The sequence below is a fragment of the Hylobates moloch genome, unplaced genomic scaffold (assembly GCF_009828535.3).
Source record: "Hylobates moloch isolate HMO894 unplaced genomic scaffold, HMol_V3 SCAFFOLD_669, whole genome shotgun sequence".
Lineage (NCBI taxonomy): Eukaryota > Metazoa > Chordata > Mammalia > Primates > Hylobatidae > Hylobates > Hylobates moloch.
This window is the reverse complement of record NW_026652944.1, coordinates 13099-19593: the sequence shown is the minus strand read 5'-3', so window position 1 is coordinate 19593 and position 6495 is coordinate 13099. Positions and strand designations below refer to the sequence as shown.

Below are 6495 nucleotides of genomic sequence, written 5' to 3'. Positions count from 1 at the left end.
AGTAAGGCTGTGAATGAGTGCTGAGACTATTGCATTTCTCCCAGTACCACCATTGCTCCCCTTTCTTTGATCAGCGTTAACTTGAAACCCAAGAAGGACAGGAGAAAGGAAGTTATGAACATTCTGCCCAAGGAAGCCATCAGAGTGCACTGTCAATCCCATCTCAGGTCAAAGGAGGGAGAACTTGAAGCCCAGAAGGCTGACTTTGTGTCCTGTGTTGCTGGGAGAACAGGTTCCCCCTTCCCTAAGACTCATACTCTCAGAGATTTGGGCTGACATCTGCTTGAGTTAAAGTTAAGAGTAAACACACTCAACCCCAAGACTCTAGTGAGTTTTCAATTATGCGGGAGGAGAAAGTGATTGAAGGTGACCTCTACCTTTCAATGAACATGCAGAATACTTGTATCAATATTTTTGGGGTATGTTGGCATCCTTAGAAAGATGTATTGATTCTCCTTTTTCCCTCTGTGGTGTAAAGTGAGGTCCAGAGATGGAAAGGGCAAGGCAAATAAACAAGTCATTGCAGTCAAATCTGATGAATAATTTGCTGGAACATATGGGATCCTGTAGCAAGGCAGAAGGGATACTCCTAGACTGGGTTAGGTGAGGGAGGTAGGGCTTCCTGGAGAGAACAATACCCAAACCAATCCCCAAAATACGGGTGGGAGGTGCCCAGGAGATGGGTGAAGTGTCAGGAAAGATAGTGTGCTAGGTAGAGCTGGATACACATATGGGGACACCAGAGATTGTGTAGCCAGAGTGTGGAATGCAACAGGAACCAGGGAAGGATGCAGCAGTGACAAGGAAAGACCACCAGGTTAGCCGAGGTGAAGTCTGCATTTCATAGAAACTTCATGGGAAAGAGCCTGCCCCTGTTGGATGTGTAGGTGAAGAATGGACCTGAGGGGGCTCACTAAGGCCCAGGGAGACCCCATTTCAGACCAGTTTAGTACCCTCTGGAAATGATGACAGGCTGAATTAAAGCCTGGGCAAGGGAGGCAAAGAGAAGCAGTCAGCTTGGATGACCACTTGGTAATGACAATTGATTCTACTTGATTGATTTGTAAGAGAAGGGAGAGAGGAAAAGGTATGTATCAGTCAGCTATGCTGTGTCACAAAAGACCCCAAAACTTAGTGGCTGGAAATAACCACCATTTACTATGTTCATGATTATGTGTCAGAAATTTGGGCTGAAACCATTCTTGTGGTCCTCCTGGTATCTTCTGAACTGCTACTTTGTGTGCAGTCAGCTGTAGGTGTGGCCAGCGCTTTGACCATGTTTCCTGGGTCTTATGTATTTGGGGCCTTAGGTGGAATGGTTCATCTCAGCTTCATGTGGACTCTCATATCCCTCCAGGCTTCATCACACACCACAGACCAGGCAGGGTACCAAGAGCATGAAGAGAAGCGTGCCTGGGCTTTGAGCCACCGTGTCTTCACATGTGTGACATTCTGTTGGCGAAAGCCTGGATTCTCAGAATGAAGATGCAGCTCCACCTCTGGATGGTGAACACTGAAATCATACTATGGAGTGTGTGCACATAGGGAGGGGCAGAAGAGAGGGCTGTCTCTCCCAGGAGGTAGGGTGCAGTGAGTGGCAGCATCAGCTGTAGAGCAGGTTCTTGTGTTCACTGACAACACTCTTCCCCCCAACGTAGCAGCCTCATTCATGGAGCAGCCTTGTGTCCCTCACCTATGGCATGCCATGTATTGGCCCAGGCATTCAACCCAGTCTGAAGAAAGGCATGCATGGAAAGGGGTGGCTATTTCAAATGGCCACCTTTTTTCCCTTTGGAAGTGTTGATTTTTGCCATATCAAGCTCCTTCTTGTTCTTTGTGCTGGAGTACTGAAGCTCTAGAGTAATTTGCCATCGAGGCATTGAAGATGCTTGTGTCTAGTGTGTGCTTGGGTCTAGAGTTCCAGCATGCCTTTGAAAGCAAGCCTATCTGGCAGTTATTAGTTGAATAATATTTTTGCATGAGTGAGCATTCTATGTCTAAAAAGGCATGAAATCGTTTTGACGTGTGCCTGTCATCCCAATTACTCAGGAGGCTGAGGCAAGAGGATCACTTGAGCCGAGGAGTTCAAGACGAGCTTAGGCAACATAGTGAGACCCCATCTCTAAAAATATAAATCAGGCCAGGCGTGGTGGCTTGCGCCTGTAATCCCAGCACTTTGGGAGGCCCAGGTGAGTGGATCACCTGAAATCAGGAGTTTGAGAGCAGCCTGGCCAACATGGTGAAACCCTGCATCTACTAAAAACACAAAAATTAGCTGGACATGATGGCATACACCTGTAGTCCCAGCTACTTGGGATGTTGAGGCAGGAGAATCACTTGAACACAGGAGGTGGAGATTGCAGTGAGCCGAGATCACGCCACTGTATGCCAGACTGGGCAACAGAGCAAGATTCCTTCTCAAAAAATAAATAAATAAAATTAATTAAAAGGCATACATGAATTGAGTTCAACAAACAAAAATGCCAAATGCCTCGTCTGTGCAAATCCTGGCCTTGGATGTCTTCAGTGGTAAAATGTGGTTGACAAGCTTGGCTCTTTGTGAAAACAGAATTACTTCCTAAGGATTTTTTTTTAATTAACTTTTTTTTTCTGTGGATACAAGGGTGGGAAGGGATGTGATGGAGAAGTTATTAGATTGGTGCAAAAGTTATTGCAGTTTTTGTCATTATTTTCAATGGCAAAAACTGTAATAACTTTTGGACCAACCTAATATTTAGGCAGTTTTCCTACAGCCATGTTTTTTTCTCAGATGAGCTTGCCTTTTCTCCAGTCCTGCAGGCAATATGGTAGCAAAAATCGTGTCTTCCATTGTATCCATGGTGGTGGTGACACTGCTGGGCATGAAATCGTAGCCAGTTATTTCAAACTAAACACTAGGAATGGTTTCAGGACCCAATGGTAACTTTGGCTCTAAACATTGTTTTCCTTGTTACTATGCCTGATTTTTTATTTTAAAAATTGCTTTTGGATGTCTGTCACCAGCAAAGTTATTCTTGGTTAAGTTCAATATACATAACTTGCCTAATAATGTGATTTTTTAAGATTTATTTTTATTTTTTTGAGACAGAGATTCACTCTGTTGCCCAGGCTGGAGTGCAGTGGCACGATCTTAGCTCACTGCAATCTCCACCTCCTGGATTGGGTTCAAGAGATTCTCTTGCCTCAGCCTCCTGAAGAGCTGGGAATACAGGCATGCACCACCATGCCTGGCTAATTTGCGTATTTTTTGTAGAGATGGGGTTTCCCCATGTTGGCCAGGTTGTTCTTGAACTCCTGACCTCAAGTGATGATCTGCCTGCGTTGGCTTCCCAAAGTGCTGGGATTACAGGCGTGGGCCACCGCGCCTGGCCAACGACTGGGTTTTCATGGTCAGGTGTAGGCTGTACCTTCCTCTAAACCTTGTTACAATGACACTGGCACATTATCTGTCTAATGTAAAAGAGGGGGAGAAAAAATGGAAAGAAAAAGAAACAAAAAAAATACTAACCTACATTGCAGGACTAAAGCATGATGGTTGGTTGAACTAACCAAATATAGTTCTGTTTTGTATTCAGTGAAATTTTCATCACAGGTGAGTCAGGAAAAATATCTGGGTTGAATGTGAATGTTTTCCACAGAACCCCACCCACAATGAAAACTACTGAAACACTAAATTATAAGCCTCTCTGGAATTCCGAAGCTGAGCTCAGACCATAGGGGAAAAGAAAGATCTGCTGTGGCTTCCTGGTTCAATGCTGGCTCCACACTCCTGGGTTTGAAGAATCACTTGGGATTTGAGAGCAGAGGATGCCCTAAAGAAATCTCTGAAACAGCAGTCAGAGATTGTTTTATAGCCAAAAGAGTGACTCAGATCTTTAACTGGGGGTCCCTGGAGATGTGGTTTAAACCTCAGGCCACTCACATCAGAATCTGTCTGGAGTTTGCCAATCGGCCTCTAACTCATACCTTCTTTGTGTCCCTGAAGGAAACCAGAAAGGGATGCCCATTCCTATGGTGTTTGCTTTAGGATTTGCATTTGGCCTCAAAAATCCTAAAACCTTCCCATGCGCGCGCTCTGCTGGTCAATGGGCAGTATCAACCATTAGCTAATGAACCTCTGTTTGGGGTGAGCCTCCATCCACGTTACGCCCCATCTTGAAATTCTAGGAGGAAACTGAGTTTCTGAAAAACTGCCTTATTTTCCTGACAACCTGAGAGCAGATTCTTGGGTTCAGTGACAACACTTCTTCACCCAACATAGCAGCCATCATTAACGAACACCACGTTCAGCAGCCTTCGTGGCAGTGAGTTGTAAGCCTTTGTTAACCAACAGCTGAAACTGAGTAAGAGAGAGGCACCCATCTCCACAAGCACAAAATGTAAGGGCGGGGGACAGGGGTCACCCATAAACTCAATAATGAAGACAAATATATTTTAGTGCAATATTTTATAAGGAAAATCACTGGCATGGGGGCCAGTTGAGTTTCTGAAATAGGTGTAGTTTTAAAAATGTGGATGATGCCTGCCCCATTTGAGGTGGAACCACGTTTTTGCTAAAGAGGTGTAATGTCTTGAAGCTCTTTCATGCCTTTTGGCTACCTGGTAAGTATTTTGTCTACTTTCTCCATTGTACTTCAATGATACTCTCACCAAGTATTCCCAAGCACCAAATTTATCTTTCCCTCCCTTAAAGTTCCTGAGATCAGAAAGGAGGATGCAGACAGAGTGAGCTGATCTTAGGGAGATCTCTTCAAGGTGGACAGTGACATTTATGTGGATCCTGGACCTATATCACCTCGCTGGCTGTAAAGCCTTTATATTATCTAAGAAATATGTGTATGACAGCACTATATATGGGTTTGGTATCAAATGGGGCTCAGAGCTCTGTGAACTTGACTCTAAGGTTCCAGGCTGCTGCTGATGGTACCCAGCTGTCCACCTCTCCTTAGTTAGGTCATGAATTTTCTCTCTCTCCTAAAGGATGATGTGCATGGTATACTAACCATATCCATGGTGATGTGATGCAGTGCACGACCTGTGGAACTGTATACATGCTGAGGCCATACACTGAAGCTTGCACACTTTGTAGGTAAAGAGTTGTAGTAACAGAGCTACATAGAAGCAGATGTCTGTCACTTGATGTGGACTTTTAAGAATCATACTTTGCTTTTATTTTGTAAAGTGGAGAAAATGACAACACCACTTCAGAAGTTATAAAGACCAACAAGGCCATATTCAGAAAAAGTTCCTACAAATATTAGTTTTAACCAAAAAGAAAGTTACTCAATTCATTTAAGATCATCAAAATCCTTAACAAATGGCAAAACGTAAAAAAACAATGTTTTGAAAACTAAAATTTATTTCCAGATACGATTTTAACAGTTTTTAAATATTTTCTTTTTTTTTTTGAGACGGAGTCTTGCTCTGTTGCCCAGGCTGGAGTGCAGTGGCTGCATCTCAGCTCACTGCCAGCTCCACCTCCCAGGTTTACGCCACTCTCCTGCCTCAGCCTCCCATGTAGCTGGGACTACAGACACCCACCACCACGCCTGGCTGATTTTTTGTATTTTTAGTAGAGATGGGTTTTCGCCGTGTTAGCCAGGATGGTCTCGATCTCCTGACCTCGTGATCTGCCTGCCTCAGCCTCCCAAAGTGCTGAGACTACAGGTGTGAGCCACCACGCCTGGCCCAAATATTTTCTATTTTTAATTTTTCCAGCTTTATTAAGGTATAGTTGACAAATAAACATTGTATATATTTAAGATGCACAACTTCATTTCTGCATAATTTATTTGTTCTAATCTATTTCCTGCTGAAAGTAAGGCAAGTGTCATATAGATAGCACACAGTTGGATCTTGGTTTTTTTTTTTTTAATAGATTTTTCATTCTTCTAGATTTTTTTAAAGCATAATAAACATTGTATATATTTAAGATGTGCAACTTCATTTCTGCTTCATTTTTTTCTGTCTAATCTTCCTTCTGCTAAATATAGAGCAAGAGTCTCTTGTAACAACATACAGTTGGATCTTGGTTTTCTTTTTCTTTGTTTCATAGACTTTTTTTTTGTCCCCACAATGACATTTGTTTCCAATCTTCCTTTCAGAACCAGAAAATGTCGGAAGATGTTAAGATCCCCGATTACTTAGAGGAAAAACAACTAAAACAAGAACGTTGTTTATCACTGTCGTGGAAATTTCCTTTTATTCTTGACACAACTTGATGACTTAAAGTGTGTTTTCTTCTGTGCGAAGTACGTGAGCTTTCTCACTAAGCATTCCCAACTCATTGGATGTGATGTGGTTATAAAGATAAGTTAGGCGGCTAGACCCTGCATTCTAAAAAAACGATTACTTGATCTGTTGGTTTGGCCATTCATTTGCAGAAAGAGACTGTGGCTCTCTGTTCTGAGATCTTCAGCTACTTCATAGTGCAATAACACACACATGCTTAACCATGTTGATGGCACAAAGCAGTGAGCAGTAGGGAGGCAGAGT

The 6495-nt window shown here is 43.1% G+C and overlaps 1 long non-coding RNA gene across 1 annotated transcript; it reads left to right on the top strand.

Moving 5' to 3' along the window:
* The first annotated feature begins 25 nt into the window (after window positions 1–25).
* LOC131382652 (uncharacterized) lies at window positions 26–6266 on the top strand. The gene is made up of 2 exons (XR_009212211.1): window positions 26–1580; window positions 6105–6266. It is a non-coding gene; the product is annotated as an uncharacterized LOC131382652 (long non-coding RNA).
* Window positions 6267–6495: the final 229 nt, after the last annotated feature.